Source organism: Lepisma saccharinum, chromosome 27 (genome assembly GCF_977018435.1).
Source record: "Lepisma saccharinum chromosome 27, izLepSacc3.1, whole genome shotgun sequence".
In the NCBI taxonomy this organism is placed as follows: Eukaryota; Metazoa; Arthropoda; class Insecta; order Zygentoma; family Lepismatidae; genus Lepisma; species Lepisma saccharinum.
Genome location: NC_139255.1, coordinates 16321638 through 16337949, shown reverse-complemented (window position 1 = coordinate 16337949; position 16312 = coordinate 16321638).

The following is a 16312-nucleotide window of genomic DNA, read 5'->3' as shown; positions in this document are numbered from 1 at the left end:
GCCGATTAGTAATTCAGACCACTGTTTATTACATCTTGAAAATGCTGATAAACATTTTAAAATAATTTTGTCCAGAGACCATTCTATGTTAAGAGTTTTCAAATGAATGCTAAACATTTCCATTGACACAATATTAAGCAGTTAGATAATAACGAAAAATACAATAAAAAAAATAATAGTTTTGCGGGTTAAGTGGTAGAGCAGCAACATGCTGAATTTCTACCACGAGGACTTCACCAACTTACTTCACAAAAACTGTGTTGATCTTTTAGTTTCTAATGCACATCGCTGTTCGTGCGATAAATCATACAATGCAGTGACCATTAAGAAGCAGTATATTTGAGATTGGTAAAGTTACGTCAGTCAATATTGCGTATTGTAGCATCACATAGCACGAGTTGCATGAGAGCGAAGAACCGGGCGGGAATGCTACCGCTGTCGTCTGCTTCAGAAGGCAGGAAGGGTCACATGAACCAATCACGGTAGACCTCTCGTACGCCAGCGTAAGAGAGCCCATTTACGCGCATGCTGTAGAAATGGAAGCTTTCCCTCCATAAAGCCAGCAAGGAATATAGGAGTCCTGTACGCCGAACCTGCTCGGCGTCGGGCCGGGAAAGGCATTGAAAAGAGATGCTAGAACGAGTGTTGAGAGTAGAGCGTTGCAAGCGGATCGCGAAAAATAGCTATTATAATGCCATGAAGGTCAAACATATTTGAAATTAGTCACGTTTTACTTTACATTCACAGCATTTTAGCATTTTTGAAATTTTAAATCTGGGAAAGCCGGGCGTACGGGCGTACTATAACGCTACGCCACTGATTATATCCATGCTTCCAGAAGGCACGTCGGACAGTTTGATAGGACATCATCTTGCCAGCAACATTTTCTACTAACGGTCATAACTGAGGAACACTTATTCGGGAGTTTTCTCGCACTCTTTTTAAAATAAAGCGTGCATCACGTTTATTCAACCGTCTCTCTTTTGGGTTTTCTCGGCAATTCTGTGTTGAACCTTCCTCTCTAAATTTGTTTACTATGTATTGAACTGAGGAGTGTGATTTATTGACTGTTGTCCTATTTTTCTTAACGAATAACCTCTAAGAGCCAAATTTATAATTCAAGTTCCTTCACCTTGCACATTAGATAGATAGACGATAGGCCTACAACAGTACCTACGCCAGCATTCCGTCAGCATTGACGGGGAGTGCGCCTGCATGTTCAAACTTGTTACGAAGTTGCAAACTGCACGAAATCGCTCGAATAGTGGTGACGTTGTATGAGAGGTAGATTGAAACTCTTGCCTGTACGAATAACAATGTTGCATGAAACAGCATGTTTTTCTCTTTTCACACAAATTATATGCTCTGTTTATACACTTTGAACATACATTTTTATTGACATTTGTTGGTGAAACCTTCATTAACATTAATTTCCAGGTACATATGAAAATGATTATATTTACTAGTAGATATGGCATTTTTTCCTCGGAAATTCTATGTGTACGAATAACAATGTTACATACTGTATATATTTTTTTATCACATATCTCATGCTTAATACATGCTATTTTTTTATGCAAACTCAGTTTTAAAATTGTATCTTTGTCCCTTACAGGGTTCACGAACGACAAAGAGTGATGATGACTTTCCCTTTTTCCCTCATTTTTCCGGTCACCACGGCGACTGAACATGTAATAATCATTTCGGGAATTAACCTGAAAGACCTACCAGGAACCATCCCTTATCATTATACCATCCCCATCTACTATAATGTGAAATTAGAAATGTTTACATTATACATTATTGACATGTATTATCAGATACCACTGTCCCAATGCAGTATATCTGCTGATGCTGTCAATATTAATTTGAAAGTGCCTATCACATCCACTCAGAAGACACATAAACTTTATTTAGCAATCCCTGTCACCTATTCGTATCAAAATTTAACATGCATAGTGTCGCATAATCCATCGTATATGGCCATCGACGATTCTCATAATGTTGTCACTATTAGTGGTACAGACCTTGAAAATTGTCAGGTCCATACACAGAAATTGTGCCTTCTGCCTTCTCACACAGGAAGACACTATTGGCTCAATTTTGTTTTACCAAATTGATTTAAGCAACAACTGTGGCTGATACGTTGAATGTGTGTACCTACACATGTCACAAATCCCACTTCACTGATGTCAAATTAGATTTAAATGTATATGCAATAATTAATCGTCCTCCTACCATCACCTTTCTTTACGCTAATGGCTCCACTTTACATTATAATCTTACTACTTTTAACGAACCTGGTGCAGTATTGATACACGTGGCTTGCCGTACAGATGTACTTATCACCCTCGATATTAAAATTCATGCAATCTTTCCTTGTGGTTTCGATCATTCAACAACCCACCAAACAATGCATATCCTTCTTGCTGCCTGGACCAACAATTACAATTTTCTACTTGACACCCATTATAAAATTTCCCCCCTTGTGAATGCAATGGCTCTTTATCATAAAGAAGGCACATTTCATATCCCAAACCTTAACCTATCACAATATAAATTTCTTGACATCCCTCCTATAACTCCACTTTACAGACAGGCGGATTTTCCTATCATTATATTTTTTGTCTGGCTCACATGTCTCACTCTAGGTGTCATATACCAATTTAAATTTCTCCACATTCCCCTTTTCTTATGTTTTACTTCTAAGGCTCGCGCACTTACCCCTCATGACCTTGTAAAGTCTCCTGCACATACAACCTCCTATCTCTTCTTAATTCTCATAGCTCTCCTGCTTCTTTGTATTTGCATTAAATACACGTACGTACGTCTAAAACTTCACACTTCTTGCTGTTCATGTTGTGTCTTTTTTACAATAAATGCATGACTCCCCCCCCCCTTCCCTATGATGAATCTGGAGTAGTTTGAAGCTAGATCATAATTTGGAAACTTAATGTAATTTAGTTCATCAGAGCTTAATCAATGTTCTGCGAGGCATATTACATCTGCATTTTTTTTAACCTTTTCTCTAAGTGGTATTCTAATATTAATTTTTTTTCTATATTCAGACCTGCAATGTTTTGATGGAATATGTTCAGGATCGCTGATGTTCTGCCACTTCCTGAACTATCCTTCACCTTATTACTATTAATATTATAGCCTATCGTACCTGTTTCTTTTCCTGCATTCTTTACTATATAAAAGTATTGTGCAGCTTCACGGACAGAGTTTTTTCCTACCTGTTGAACAGACAGCAGCTACAGCATTTGCCTTATTTTTACAGATTTCCTCAGCAGAGTCACCGTCCACTTTTTTCTCTTCTCCACTATCCTTAACATTACATCTGGAAAACGATTCACAATGCTGGCGTTTTTTATTCGCCATTTCATGTGCACTTTCACTTATACTGGGAGAATGTTCAACATGCCTACCTTTTCCTTCAATGAAACAAATATCACTCACAGCTTTCGTACCAATGTCGCTAGCTTCTTCACTCAAGCTATTATTTTCATTGCTGCTCCTGTTGTTTGTCTCAGTGAAAGTGCTCTGTGTTTTTCCCTTGTCAGATTCAACTAGAGCTGCTTCACTAATCCACTTCCTTGTGTACACTTTTTCCAGCCAAGTGGGATGATTTGATATTCCTGTGATTTTCTGTTAACAACACCATGGATCATTTGACATACATATTGTTTTCCTTTGTAGTTCAAGTGCTGTCCATGTCTTGTATGATACTCTCTGTTCATGGTGTCAAGGTGGATTATGGTTACATTTTTGAAGTGCTTACAAGTGTTCTTCATATGGTTATTTATTTTTTGGATTTCGATGTTTACACATGACTGAGGGATGAGATCATATCGGTGGGGTATGGTAGTTACAATTACATTTGTATGAATCAGTGAACATAGTGTGTAACGTATGGCCATTATTGCATCATTTCCCTGATTCGTCGCAATATCATTGGAGCCAGTGATAATAATAGCATAGTCATTTGAGCTGAACATCGAACACTCCCTCCTAGCGGCTTCTATCGCATGTTTTGACTTTGCCCCGGGTTTCACTGAACAATATATATTCATTCCTGGTAGCCAGGTAGCGCTCATGTCTGTCTGCGAAGATCACTGTTTTGGGTTTTTTTTCTTTTATTTTAAGTTTTGTAGTACTTTGAATTTTCCCATCTTGAAGTGCATTGTTTAGGTCTGTAGTATGGCTCTTTCTTCATTCCTGGTATTTAAGCTTCTTACGCTGATTGCATGCACTTTCATTTTCACCAGGTTCATCGGTCAGTGCTGCAAGAATGTATTATCCAAGCACTTTACTTTCAGGGCATTAGTGGATGGACAGTGCCGATTGAGTTGAACTCTCTCATGTTTCACTACTTCACTCAAACTATCTTGCTTGTTTGTCTCGCAGAGATTTTGGGCAATCCTTCTTTCCTCTTCTATATTTCGAAAATCCAATTTCAGAACTCCTAAGGTTTTTTTTCCTTTGACTCAAGTTTCAGACTCTCTCACTTGAGGAGTAGTAATTTACAGCTGTCACAATTCAGCATGCTGCTTTTTGGTTTAAGAGATTTGTTATCCACAATTTTGGCGACAGTTGTTGATTATGTTCGATCACTACACTACACTCATGCCGCAGTAGAGATAGCATGTTTCTTCATGCACGTAATCAGTTACTGTTGTTGTCGATCATGGTGGCCATATTGTTGAAACCAGTAAGTGCCACCCCACGCTTTCTCTAAGTTACTTGTTCACGTATTTTTTAAGGAGATTGAGGATTTGAGAATATTTTCCAGTGTTCCGTATGTATTCTTGTTTAGTTACAGCATGATTTTAGAACCATAATTAACTTTTTTACCACTTAAAGTTATTCCAAAAGCAGAAGCTGGTCTCCACTCTGCTTCTTCATCTTCTTTTTCTTTGTATTCTCCAATTTCTATAAGGTCCATTCAGACAATCTTAAATTCTTCTTAAGATTTTTCTTTCAAATATTAAGAATTTCTGCTTACAGGAGTCATTGAGCATCCAAGTTTCACATGCATATGATATTACGGGTCGTATTATGCTATGATAAAGTCTCAGTTTAGAAGATTTAGATATTAGTTTGCTCTTAAATACAGCTAAGTTGGCAAAATATGCTTTATTACCCTCAAAAATAGAGTCTCTTGTTATTGTAAAATTTTAGAGCATTAGAGTGGTTTAGGTATAGTCTTTTTGGTATGATGGACTGGCAGCTGTCGAAGTGCAGGTATTGAAGATGATTGGTAAGGTTAATATGAATTAATTTCTTTAAGGACACCATCCTTTATGTTCATGCTTGTTTGGACTGAACTCTCATGAAAAGCCTTTCATTTGAAATGTACAATGCAAAACTTGTTAAGTTCGTTCAGGAAAGGTGGCAAGGGTTCTCTCCATACAATCAGAGGAAGAAATATAATGTTAATGATGCAGAGAATGATTAGCAATTGTAATGTTTGAGTAGATGATGCACTGTTTTATTTACCATACTGTCCTTTGGATGGTATTGCAGTGTTGATCTTGAAACCACAGATTGTTAGATGTGTAAAACTATAGTTGGATATCGAAATAAGTTCTGGGTTTTGGGGGCTCTTGTTCTTGATTCAATAAATAATTCTAAAATCTGCATCTGCTCTCAATACAAAGTTATAGCCCATCTCCAGAACAGAATGGTTAGTTCGTATGAACTTTCCAGCCTGATCATTACCTGTGCGTAATTAGAGATCGGTTAGTTCATTGAACTCTCCATTCTAATTATTGCCTATTTTTGTGGGAGCAGGAAAAGATTTATTATCCATTTTGCCTTGACTCATCTCACTCAACAGGTCGCTAGATGCCGTGGCTTGCCGCGAGTTGATAGCTTCCTGGAGATGACGCCTTGCTCGAAAAAGGTTTATTATCCGTATTCTGCAGTTAGCTTTCAGGTCGGCTCACCATAAGATCTCTCTTACCAACTGACCTGGAAGAAGGAGCACTCTGCTCTTGCGAGAGTCCAAGCATCCTAAGGAAGGAAGGAAGAAAGATGCTCTCCGCTCTTGTGAGAGGCCAAACACCCTAGAGAAGTTGCCCTCCGCCTGCGGACGAGAGAAGCCGCACTCCGCCTTCCAGCGAGAGAGGTTGAACTCTGCCTTTGGCAAGAGAACCCACTCCACTTTCGAGGGAGATATACCCCACTGCAATTTAAAGTGAGAGGACCCGCTCCGCTTGCTGCGAGAGGTTTCCTCCCCCTATCAACGTGCAGCACCCCGCCAGGGTAGTGTGGCATTCGGTTTCTAGGCAACCGCCAGAAGGTAAAATACCAGGTCAGGTGAAATACTACGGTTATCGTGAGGGTGACAATAATAGATGCCCGAAAGTCAACAGTTCCCTGTAAAAGCCTGCAGCTACAGAAGTCGGCGCTAGTAAAGGACTGCACTTTCCTCAAGTTTGTTGGAGCTAAGGATACGACCCCAGAAGGCAGCAGCAGCAGTGTATCTGTTCCCAGCTTACGGCAGTTTGCAGAAGCCGTTCTCCCCCCCCCCCATTGTGTGGCAATATATTGGCCAAGTGAGTGTAATATCCTACACGGGCGTGTGCTATACTTACAACGTTTACAGTTTTCTTAAGTGTATCCAGCTACATTCATTAAACTTTCTCCAACGTTGGACAGTGTACTTATTCCCGAACCCTGAGTGAATTAGAGTCTCATGTCACCGCTGGAGAAAAGGTTAGCATGATGGGTAAAACTTTGCAGAGCGTATGGTGCTACTGATTGGTCCTTGACAAGCTAGTAGACTTGCCCCTCCGCTGACGTACTAGTGTAGGTGTAGTAGGCACCTTTCTCGAGCAGGACCTTGCAACGGGTACTCATTACGATATGTGAGGCAACCACCAGTTTCATCTTTTCTTTCAATAAGAATGTACATATATATATATATATATATATATATATATATTTTCTTTTGTATGTGTTCCGTGTGTAGTTTGCGCTCTTCTCTGGAGTATAAGTGATCCAGTCAAGGAGGACTCTGGCGAGAAGGTGCGGGTAGGAATTGTGTATTTTAATTATATATATATATATATATTTGCTTGGGTTTATATTAAATATTAATCTATTCCTATTCTCATGAGATATTTGGGTTATAGTTAGGAATTCGTTGAGATCCAGTACGACCAGTGTACCCTCATATACGGTCCATGACGAATTACGGGCAGCTAGGTATGGAATTTCAACAAGTAGTGTAACAAAATACAAAAGAGGGAAACACCTCATGTGACTGACCAAAAGGGGCTTTTGTGGACACCCCAGTTCAAGAACCACCCCAGGAGGGAGAAGGGGGAAGTTTTTTTAATGTTTTTTCTCTCTTAGAGGAGAGAGGCTACAAAAAAGACAACACAGAGATAGTATGGCGGAGTAGAAGGACATAGTAAAACAGCCTGTAGAGAGTGTGCGAGTGTGCATTGTGCAAATAGTGCGGATAAGAATTTTCTTCATGTGTGAAATTGAACTAAAGACCACAGAAAAGGAGTGGAGTATATAAGTGCGAAAGAAAGATGCCGCCGAAGGAAAGTGTATAAGTAAAAGAAGAGGACTGATCAAAGTTAGGAATATGCAGGTGAGAGTACAGTGAATAAGGGCCCCAACGGAAGGCGCCGGGACTTATTTAGTATGAATGGAATAAGTAAAACAAATACGTAATAATATAGATCTCTAATAACGTCAATAAGACGAAACTGTAAATACAAGAAGCAAAAGGTATATAACCAATAATGTTCGTAATCATTTAATCTTCTTTTTTTTAACAACACAGAAATACTAAATTCAATATTTGTATACATAATATTGCACCGGTTTATTTTAATGAACAAATTATAGTGCTCACGACGGCGAGGTGGGGAAAGGGTTAACACCTACGTAAACTTTCCATAAGAGTCTCATGTCATCCTTTCGCCTCTTCCCGTTGTGCGTCACACGATATGTCTCCTTGTTAATTAAAATTACATTTTCAGTCACTCTTATCACCTCTGTGCACAATAAACAAAATTACACGGATTGAATGAATAGATAAAGTTACAATATATGCAAATAACTAGAGTATCAATTATGAAGTATAAAAATGTGTTTTAAGCAAGTGTAAAATAAAACCTTACAAACAATATGTTTTAAACGTTTTAAACATTTGTAAAAGAAGAATGTTGTATGTTTTAAGGGTTTAAAATAAGTTATGAAAATGTGTTTTAAGCAAGTCTAAGAAAACGTATAGGTTTTTAAATAGTATATAATATCTGCTAATGTGTTAGAATAAGATCAGCCCTCCCCCCATACCAGTCCTCAATGATTTCGCACCCTGGATCCGAGGAAGTGTTGCCACAATATGAGAAATTTATCTCGGTGCAAGTAGGAAAGAAATTTCATAAAGAATATATAAATTGCAGGTAAATTTGAAAATAGCCCAGCTCAAATATGAAAGTCAAACTGGTTGAAGACTCGGGAACAATAAATGATTGACTGATTTGGTTCATTTTACTTCGCTTTTTTGCAACTTTTGGCTAATTGCGAGATGAAGATGACTGACGATATGATGACATTGACGAAGAGACACTCACAGAGAACATCAATGCCCAGCCCGGGATTCGAACCCGGGAACCCTCGTGTCGTAGCACTTTGTCCTAAACTCTTCGCCACGGAGACCGGCGGGAACAATATCTTACCATTATTTTCAAAGTAATTGCCATTTGCCCTTAAGCATAAACTTCATGTTTGTGAAAATTGTCATATTTCAAATAGGATTTTCGTCAAGTGCAAAAATGGCTGCCAATAATCTTCATTATTCCCTTGCCCCTTCATAATTTATCTTGTCTATTCAGAAAATCCTAATACTTCTGCGAAACAATGATTTTGTAAGGCAGTTGAAATGATAGCAATAATCTACTACTACTCGTAATAATAAGAATAACAACATATTTGGTGATTTAAGTTTTTTCTCTAAATGTTTTTTATGGTGTCTCATAGCCTATTTTCATCCAGTATCTGACAATAAACATCGTGTCTCTAATTACAATTATTCTGAATATATAGCAAAGTTTAAAAAACCTATGTGAGGCATAAACTTTCCAGTAGATATCTCAGCTATCAATCAATTTGAAAAACAATATGAAGAACACTACAATCAACCAATAGATGTGCATGTTTATGGTGTTAATAAAAAAGATGAAATTTATATACTGCGTCACCATCCACCAACAGATGGTGCACACATTATTGGATTATTACATATTTCAAAAGTGAACAAGAAACATTATTGTCTCATACAGAATCTACCACGATTGGTGAGAAAAAAAACATTACACACAGCTAGAATAGCAATATGTGATCGATGCTTGTCAAATTTGATGGAAAAGTTGGGAAAATATGTAAAGAGAAATTAGAGGAACATATTAATAATTGTTCTCTCTACCCTCCTGTGACTTATAATTTTTCATCCAAAAGTCTAAAATTTAGTAATTATAATTCATTGGTACAACATCCATTTGTAATTTATGTAGATTTCGAAACAATACCAGAACCAATACTAACATGTATCCCAGATTCGAATGCATCAAGTACAACACATACAGCTAAGCATGAAGCTTGTGGTTTTGCACTAAAACTGAGAAACACATGGAAAAAATAATCCACCTCCATATATTTATCGAGGCACAGATGCAGCCCAAAAATTTATTCAAACACTTCTAGAGTGGCTTAAAACTCTTGCTCCAATTTTACATGATACAAAACTAATAAACGACCTTACACCACAACAAAAATGGGTACATGATAATAGTTTAAGTTGTAAATACTGTAATAGATATTTTATTTCTGATAGTGAAAAAAATAAACACCACAACCATTTTAATGGAGAATATATCCATACAATTTGTAATTCATGTAATTTGGAAATACAAAAACCTAACTTCATTCCAGTATTCATTCACAATTTACAAAATTTTGATGCACATTTATTTATTAAAGAATTGGGATATGATGCAGAGAATATCAATATTATACCACGAATTATAGATAAATATCTTGCTATAGAGAAAACTATCAAATTAGGAAATGGAAATAAAGTTTTTCTTAGATTCCTGGATTTATATCAGTTTCTTTCCAGCAGTTTAGCTACTCTGGTAAGTCAATTAACCAACGATGAATTTGTTCACACAAAATAATATTTTGGTGAGGAAAAGATAGAATTGCTGAGAAGAAAGGAGTTCTTCCCATATGATTTCTTACATAATTTGGAAAAATTTAATGAGACACAGTTAGTATCGAGAGATAAATTTTATAACAAACTTTAGGATGAAGAATGTAGTGAGGAAGATTATCAATATGCACAGAAAATCTGGAAAACACTAAATTACTAAACAATGGCAGATTATCATGACAAATATTTGATTTTAGATACTCTCCAGTTGGCTGATGTGTTTGAAAATTTTCGAGATTGTTGTTTTAAGAAATATAATTTGGATCCTGTATTTATGTACACAACACCCGGTTTATAATGGGAGGCTATGCTTAAATATACAGAAGTTGAAATTGGTCTCATCAACGATGTTGACCAATACATGTTTGTTGAATCTGCTAAACGTGGTGGTATAGTCCAGTGTCCTTTAAAATATGATAGAGCGAACAATAAATATTTATCTAGCTATAATCCTTGTCAACGATCTAAATACACATTTTACATCGATATGACAATTTATATTGTTATGTCATGACTCAGTCACTCCCAATCGGTAATTACGAATGGATGAGCGAGAAAGAACTTGAAGACAGGGATTTCTTAAACTGGTCTGAAGATCATCCAGAGGGTTGTTTCTTGAAAATTGATTTGGAATATCCATCAGATCTCCATGACGAACACCACACATTAGCTATGGCACCAGTTTCTCAGAAGGTTCCAGGTACAGAGGAAACAAAACTGGTGTTATCTTTTGAAAATAAAAATAATTATCATGTTCACTATCGATTGTTGCAATATTACTTGAAGCAAAGTTTGAAACTTACCAAAGTCCATCAAGGGTTAAAATTTAAACAAAAAAATGGTTTAAATCTTATATTTAAAAAAAATACAGATAATCGAATACAAACAAATTCAAAAGTTGAACAAAATCTTTATAAATTCATGAATAATTAAATATATGGAAAATTTCTACAAGACAATAGGAAGCGAGTAATATGTAATTTAGCATCTGATCAAAAAATAATTCTAAAACTTGTTGCTGATCCTAGATTCAAGAGTTTTACAGAAATCCTTGATAGCAATCTAACTCTTATTGAAAAAAGAAAGAGTAATGTTAAGTGTAATATAAAATTAGCTGTGGGTGTTGCAGTTCTTGAATTGACTAAATTAGTAATGTATAAATCTCATTACGATCATATGAAACTTAGATACAAAGATAAAATTGAAATAGCATACATGGATACTGATAGTTTTATATATGAAATAGAAAAACCTGGTTTATACAGTGATTTGTTTTCCATGAAAGAATATTTTGATTTTATTAATTATCCAGAAAAATATCGATTACACAATCTCGAAAACCACATGAACCCTGTCTGAAACAATACAGCTACAAACTCTGGCATATCGTATTGTAGAGATTGAAACTGATTAGTAATAACGAATTCAAACAATTTACCCTTCACTGGCCTCTGTATGCACTGATATGTGTAATATTGCATCGGAATTTGAGGATTTTTCAAAATGTTGGCTTTGTATTTGAGAGCATAATTCGATTCATATTCAACTATAGGCATGCGTAACTCCATAGACTGAATCACACATTTTGCAACTTCGGGTAAACTAGCATCATTGGCTGTTCCATCTGGATTCAAAGTTTTGTATCTCATTATCGAATTATGATCATTGGGTGATCTGCGAATTATGATACTTAAAACACGTTTCCACATAATTTCTTGATAATCAGAGAAAAAGCTAAATAGCAATCTCATGGGCAACAGTACTGTGTGACTTTTTGCTTGAATTTTTGTTCCAGTTTCGAATCCACCAACTTTATAATATACACTCTCTGATTTGGATAATTTCAATGTTCCCACTGTAGTGGATGTAATTCCAGGATAATCAATTGCGCCAATGACTGTATGATGATTTCTGATTTCAATTTGTGAGAATAAAAATGCAACAAAATTATCTATAAGTTTTACATTAGAAGTAGCTGGATATTCTTCACCATTATTTTATTTTACAATATCAAATTTTATATACAGATCCGATCTATGTGGATGAATAGAACCAACCCCTACTGTCATATCAAATTGAATTTTCTTATTCGGTTCATTGAGGTTAGCAAATGACTGCAACTCATAACTCTCGATATTTTCTACTGGTATTTATTTATTTATTTTAAATATTAATTTCTATTATTGCCGTGGCATTAGCACCGGCAAAATCGATGATCTCATTTTTCTCATTTGTAATTGTTATCTCTATGTAAGTAACTTTATCAAGAGAAACAGGGAAATAAACTGGTGGGATTGGGGAATAGATGATAGGATCCATAAATTCTGAATTTGGCTTAAATGTAGCAATGATACCGGTCTCCTTGTGGCTACCAACTGAATTTTCTTCAGCTTTGATAATCATTCCTTTAGCAATGTTGCAGTGAATATTCCATGTTTCTATAGCTAAGAATTTTGGTATAAATGTACCTATGTGCCGAATACCTGCTTCTAATTTGATATTGTTGGGAAACCTAGAAGTTCGCCAAAGGTAGATAGGTCTACTGTTTCTCTGGTAGATACGATCTCCACTCTGTGTGTTACAGAGTTTTGAGATTGCAATACAGTGTTAGGAAGTTCAGATTGTAAGTAGATAAATTATATTGTCTAGGAGGAATAATATTTTTTTCATTTTCTACAAATATAGAATTGTTGTAGAATCAGATACATCATTTGGAATCAGATACATGCTGTAGAATGCTCTCAGATCTATGGATTTTGGATAGATAATATCATCGTGGAGATGTAGTTTCAAGACCGAAGTCTCGCTGGAGAGATGAAAAATTCCCATATTTAATATTCCACACTGCTTTTTGAAAATCTTGTAATTTGATGTTATGTATTTTATTTAATATTCTAAGCATCGTACTGCAAACATGACAACATATAATTTGATCGAAATCTCGAATATGTTCGTCGTTGTAATAAATCTTAACATGTTTTAAATAATAAATTAATTCTGCAGGCAGTACCCCTCCGAAATAATCGAAAATAAAAGCATTGTTATTTTGTTTATAATAGCATATCCAGTGGGCACGGATATTCTTCGACATGTCCAAATTCACTACGCCACATTCTCGTGAGAAAGGGGGACTATGTTTAGGGAGAGAATCAGACATTAAAACCCTCAGAAATGTCGAATTTTAAATATTTTAACTAAAGAGTGCTCTGGACTTTACACCACTGCCTAATTTTCTTTCCATGGCAAGATTATGACGCTTCTGCTCTTCTAGTTCTGCCTTATTCTTTTTTGAATCAATTACAGTTTTGGCAATAGCCGCGCTAGCCCCCGCTAAGCTCCCTACTGCCCTAAAGCTGCCAGGATGGCTGGAATGCTGAATATGAATCCTCCACTATGTGATTTTTTTCTTGTATTTTGCAAACGTTTTAATTGTGTTGTACTAAGTAATAATTTCATTCCATTTCCTTTGGCTATACATTGTCTCTTCCTTTCCTGTTGTTTTTTTATTTAAAATTGGATTAATTTTTTTTACATTTTTAAGATCATGGTATGGAATTTGGTACATAATTCCTTTAGGTTTCATGTTGTTTATATTATTATTATTATTATATTTCAGGGTATATATATATATATATATATATATATATATATTACAGACCCCATCATAATTTTTGATTTGTATTCATAGCAATGGTTGTAACCAATGCTGTTATTCGTTCACCTAATGATGCATCTCTGCTGGTTAATCTTCCAAATGCAGTCTGTTCCGATTTTGATCAGCCACATGACGAGCATCGAGATATGCGTGTGTGTTGTATGCAGTGTCATGTTCTTTACAAGCTGCATCGAGTTGATTGATCCCTCTGTCCTCTCTTTTTAATCGATTCTCAAGTTTTGTCCCAGGACCACAGTATTGGTAACCAGGTACATGTAACTCAAATGGGAGCTTATTAATAATATAATTTACCAAACCTCGACCCTCTGATATATTCCAGAATTTAGGGGGTAGAGTATTAATAATTTTAATTAAATATCCTATACCTTTGGGATCATTTACAATAAAATGAGCTAATTTATTGCTAATCATGTCTACAATGCTTATTTCCAAATTGTAAAATTTGTTATTTCCAGCATTTTCTTCCCCTGCTACAACCAGCAATCTATCTATGAGTTTTCTCACATCATCTACCCACACAAATGCTTTAGGTAAAGTATTGTATTGTTTGATACCACTACCAGTTTTGAGTTGGTTCCAGATAGGTTTAATAAGATTCTTATATTTGTCCCCACTGCTAGATTTAACTCTATAAACTGGCATCTTTATTGTGATATAAGGCATCAGATAGTATCAAAATATCTGAGTAACAGTGATAATATTCTTCTGTAAAGTTTTTTGGTTGTTTCTTGGTGATGAGCTCCCATAATCCAGGAGTGCCAGGATATCTGGACCAGCTATTTTTCCCACCTAAATTGATTTTTATATTGTCCCCTTCGAATGTTACTCTAGATTTCCCAAATTTTCCAAACCACTCCTTCATTTGGCTCCACGGTCGGATACAATCCAAACACTTCATCTTTTACAAATTTGCCTGTATTCAGGTAATGTCTTGCCAAGGAACCCAACTCCATTTTCTCTGGTTTTTCTATGGCTGCTTTAGGTGCTTGTTGGAGGGTCACAGGTGTGTGAATGCTGGATAAAGGTGTGGGTGAAAAATCTGCAAAAGTTTTAGCAGTAAGAGGTACCAATTCATTTATGAGATTTCTATTTTGTTCTGTGACACCCTTCATCTCTTTACCAAGACCACTGATTGCATCGATAATTGGTTGGTCTTGACGTTTGTGTTGTTCATAGAATCCTCAATTCTCTGATTTCCAAACTTTAAATCGTTTGGTCAGGTAATCACGTAATTTCAAATTGACTTCAATTTTATGTTTTGACATATTTATTTTTTTGATTAGAGGTTATTTTATATCGTTTCAACGTTCAAAAATCGTTGATTTTATTTCTAAATTTTCCATTGTTAGGTTTTCTAGTCATGTCGATGGTAACAAATCCAAAATCATCACTGTTCCAACAAGATGAAAAGAATTGAGAAAATTTGTTATAATGTAAGTCACCCCCCACGTAATCATCATATACATGTTTCAAATTAATATGATCTTGACGAAACAAACAGATTCGTAGTAATTGTTTAGGAATTTTGGAATAAGATTGAGCTAAATAAAAGCATTATATTTCTTTGTGACGACACTGTGTAAAGAAATTTCGGATTTCGGTTTGATTTTCTATAATGACGTCATCAAAAAGTACAACAGAATTTTTCAAACAATCATTGAGAGGTTTTTGATTTTTGATGCAAATGTAGCTATGTTAAGTCTCTTGTACAGCTTCATGAGTTGTTGATATTTTGGTTGTTCTAAACTTTTAGAGAATTCATATAAGTGTATATTTTCCCAATCTAGCCAATTAGGGGCGAGCAGGAAATTATCTTCCAGCAGAGTGGTTTTTCCACAACCAGAGGGACCTACAATGAGGCACCTTGTATTATCAGGTAACAACTCCCCATTTTTTTTTACTAGTTTCTACTAAATCTGGTAAACGCTGTACCACATTCCATGTTGGTGTCAAAGAATCACCTAGTTTGCTTCTATCCAACTTCTTTCTGGCAGTCCTAGCCATTTAACATACAATTTATTATTTTCCTTACGTAACATTTTCTCAATTAAATATGTATCTGGATATTTTGTTTTACTGAGTTCCTCTTCATAGAATCTCCCCTTCAATATTTTATTATAATTATATTTTATGCTATATGTATTTCTATTCCCTGGTAAAACTTGAACTACAGTGAATAACTCTGTACTCCAATTTTTGGTGAATCCCTTTTTCAAATAAATGTTTAAATTTACTAATTCTCACTCCATTACGTATTTTGTATTTTGGTTTCTTGCTAGTGTATTTATATTTTTGACAATAAATAGAAATCAACATAGACTCATCAGACTTAGTTACCTCAGCACGTTTCATCTGAATAGTTCTGTGTACTGAATTTTTATAGTTATGAACTAGCT